The 4084-nt window shown below is 41.0% G+C and overlaps 1 non-coding gene across 1 annotated transcript; it reads left to right on the top strand.

The window, feature by feature from the left end:
• Window positions 1-2506: 2506 nt before the first annotated feature.
• On the top strand, window positions 2507-2578 carry TRNAA-UGC (transfer RNA alanine (anticodon UGC)). Its single transcript has one exon. It is a non-coding gene; the product is annotated as a tRNA-Ala (tRNA).
• The last annotated feature ends 1506 nt before the right edge of the window (window positions 2579-4084 follow it).

Here is a 4084-nt window from a genome sequence, read left to right as displayed (position 1 = left end):
GGTGAACGACTGAAATAACCTCCCTGTATAGCTTACTTGAGAGCCATTACCAGATTTCGTCGGGAAGGGCGACCGATAATATACAGTGATGAAACGTACATACATAGTTCGCACGCAAATCCCAAAGCATGGTGCGATGATAGTGTAAAAGCTATGAAAGTGCCTATTTCAAAGGGACAGCGTCTCATTATCGTACATGCCGGCAGCGAAAAAGGTTTCATTCCCAACGCGTTGTTGATTTTCAAATCGAATCAAGCAACCGGAGATTACCACAGAGAAATGAATTCTGAGAATTACATTCGCTGGGTTAAAGAAATGCTCCTACCCAATTTGCCACCTACCTCTGTTTTAGTAATAGATAATGCTTCTTACCACAATGTTCACAATGTATGTTTTCGCATACGTCTCATACTGGATTACAAATGATTTGTTATCTTTAAATGCACTGCTGTATTACTAATAGTAATAGTATTCTACTTTATCCCTCTCCAACTCTCGCTGTTACAAGCATTCTAGCAGAACAGCTGATGCCGAGGCACTTGGTGCTGATTGGCTCTGACATTCGCGCCCACTCACTTCCCCTCTCCCGGGAACCTCCGTGCGGAGTGTTAGACTCGAAACGACGCTGCGCATTAGAAACGCCAGAGAACTTCCGAACGTGCGCGAGCTCTAACACAGTCTCCTTGTAATGAAGGGATACAGAGTTCGATACCCGGTGGAGGCATATTGAGGTTCGGATCCCACATTAAACTGTAGGTCCAGCCTTGATTAGCCCGTCTATGCATGAAGTGAGCTTAGGAGCAGAACTCATTTGAAAATTGGACCCGAAGCCAACAAGTAGAGTTTTAATGGTCTTCTGCAACCACTTATTATTCCACATTGATCTGGATTAAAATGTCGAACACATTTTTCTTCTTTATTACACACTTTATTATTTCGTTAGTATCTGTCAATGGAAATGTTTAGCATTCATTTGAAAACTCTTAACATCGAATGATCTCTGTACAGAATTATTTTAAAATGTTTATCAACATTCTCAAGATGTAATAAACAGTGGTCTGAATTACTAATCGGCACTGTTACGTCAGTTGAGTGTACTATAGTTAAATCATCCACCCACCTCCGTGTCAGTGTTTTGCACAGCGCGCCAAGATGACAGAGGACCCTGCTTCGAATCCCGAGGTGAGCACGGGCGTTCTTTGTGAGTGTCCCTTCATCAACTTCATCAATATCATCACTCATATTCATATTCGCGATTAACCAAAAGTGGTAGAAAAGCGAAGTAAAATAAACCAAATCAATCAGTAGTTGGATCATCCACAACAATGACGTCTACTGTTGTTCAGAGGTGCTTGTGATTCAGGTAGGTTTCTTAATGACTTGCGTCATGCAGAAAGGTATAAAACACCAGAGTTCAAAACATTTGTGGCATAGTGAGGCAGGCATCTAATTTTCTAGCTAAAACATGCATGAATGATGTTTTATTGAAAACCCAGCTGACTTGAGGCAAATAAACAATATCTGTGGCGACTAAAAGTTAATTATTAAGCAAGAAAGGGCCGACCCTTCCTTTGGACTTGGCGTTCCCACCCGAAATTCCGGCTAGAATTTACAATATAGAGAAAGTCTCCAATTTCGTTAATTTTCGGTATACTAACTAATTTTGGCCTCCTAATCATGAATCTGTTGTAAAAAACCGGGGGTCACGTCTGGAAATTGTACAAAAATTGTTCGTTAGCCCCAAAAGCCATCCACGGGAGCCCCACAAACCATTGACGTTAGCCCCAAAAAACCATCCACGGGTAGCCCCACGAACCATTGACGTTAGCTCCAAAAACCATCCACGGGTAGCCCCACAAACCATTGACGTTAGCCCCAAAAACCATCCACGGGTAGCCCCACGAACCATTGACACGAGGTTAGGTTAGGCCTGTTAGGTTAGGTTCCATTAGCACTCATTTCACCCCTAAATTCATCGAAAAAAATAGGGATCGTGCTAGAATTGAACATCATAAATCATTTTCTTGTAAAACAACGGCGTGGTTGGACACAATGACAGGAGATTACATTTTTGTTCGTAAAACTACGCATATACACCTATATATAAAAAAAATTCAATCGGCTTTTTTTCAAATTTTCAGACGTGACCCCCGGTTTTTTTCAACAGATTCGTGATTAGGAGGTCAAAATTAGTTAGTATACCAAAAATTAACAAAATTGGAGACTTTCTCTATATTGTAAATTCGCTCCGATATTCCCATGCTACACCACTGCTATCTACATGTTTATTTCTGCTAGTAGATGCATCGTGAGTAGGTTAGGCAGTTCAGGTTTGGTGCTGTTAGAACATATCTCCAAGTTGTAATATCTGTTGCTAGCGTCAACATTCGATTCGAACGGTTTCGACGGCACAGGAAAGTGAGGAAGGAGGACAGGGCACACGGTGCGCTTGCCGATCCAGACACGGATGTAGCTCACGCTACTAAACATACAAAGATCGTAGTCCGGGGATGTAGCTCAGTGGTAGAGCGTTCGCTTTGCATGTGAAAGGCCCCGGGTTCGATCCCCAGCATCTTCAGTTTTTAAATTATTTTTCCTTAAATCGACATGTCTCGAAATTGTAATAATGATTCATGTCCTTGGAAGGGATTGAGTATTTTGCCCATAGGTACATTTTGTTAGTGGTAATAGACACCATCTACCCCTTCCCAAAGGTTACAATCAGGGCCTTATCGATGTGGTCACGTCGTCGTGTGTTATGAAGGGTATCCGGGTTCAAAACCCGGACGAGGCACAGCTTGTTCTGATCCTATGTTAAACTGTAGGTCCAATCTCGATTAGCCTTTTTGTGCATAAATTGGACCTAAAACTGAATTCAAACAATAAAATAATCATCTATCAAAGTGTATGTAATAATAACCCGTGGCAACAGCCCATTCATGGTCCGGGCGGGCCTACCTACCGACTGCCCTCACTTCCACCTGCTCCTACCCACTCACTCATCCGAGATGGCAGATCATCCAACCAGTTACGGGGTGACGTGTGGCCAGCCCGACGAATCCCCAATCGCTGTTGTAGGTTTTCATGACCTGGTTACGCTACTTCCTCGAGAAGACTCGAACCTGCGCGTCCCGTAGCCGGAACCCAAAGCATGACGCACTGCCAAGGTGCGGGACAATTGTGTGTAAAATTGTGCCATAATTAATATGCATTTCCCATATAAATTTGTGGTTTTGCTGTTCAATGAAGCCAGTTCATATATCAACACAAGTAACAAAAATAAAACAAAGAGTATTACGATATTCTTATTTTTTTAATTTTGTGGCACAGTGATAGCGTCGTCGCCCTCTAATCAAAAGGGTCACGGGTTCGATACCCGGTAGAGGCACAAAGTGGTTCGGATCCCACTTTTAACTGTAGGTCCAGTCCCAATTAGCCTTACTGTTCATAAAGTGGACTTAAAACATCAAATGAATCATTATTTACATATCCTACGCTAATGTAAACATTTTCGTATCATATTGTGGTGGATAATATTTTTCTGTCTTTATTTGTTTCTTGAATATTTTACTCTATATTCATTTCTTATATTTTCACCATTTTTACTCACTTCCGTATTTTTCTTTCTATTATTAATTTTAGTTAAATAAAATAAGACTATAAGGCAAAAATAGAAAAATTAATAAAAATAAATAAAATGTTAAAGTAAATGTACCAATATAATTGTATGTTCAGTAACTCATCACGAAAAAGTTCCATTGTTACTTCTACGACAATCTGTATATACGAGGGGGTGCTGGTAATTTCTTAGCAAGAAACAAATGAGACAGAGATGGGAATAATTTTTTTTTATTCAACATAATACCCTCTGAGGTGAACACACTTCCTAAGTCTTTTCTCCAGTTGTTGTAACCCCCCCAAAAAAATTCTTTTGGTTGGTCCGCAAACCACGTACGTACCTCCTGTGCCTCAGAAAGTGACCCAAATCTGACCCCCTTCAGAAATTTCTTGAGATTTGGAAATAGGAAGTAGTCAGAGGGGGCCAGATCTGGTGAATAAGCAGGGTGTTCCAAAACTGTGAACT

Source organism: Lepisma saccharinum, chromosome 13, assembly GCF_977018435.1.
Source record: "Lepisma saccharinum chromosome 13, izLepSacc3.1, whole genome shotgun sequence".
In the NCBI taxonomy this organism is placed as follows: Eukaryota; Metazoa; Arthropoda; class Insecta; order Zygentoma; family Lepismatidae; genus Lepisma; species Lepisma saccharinum.
This window is presented reverse-complemented; position numbering and strand designations above follow the sequence as displayed.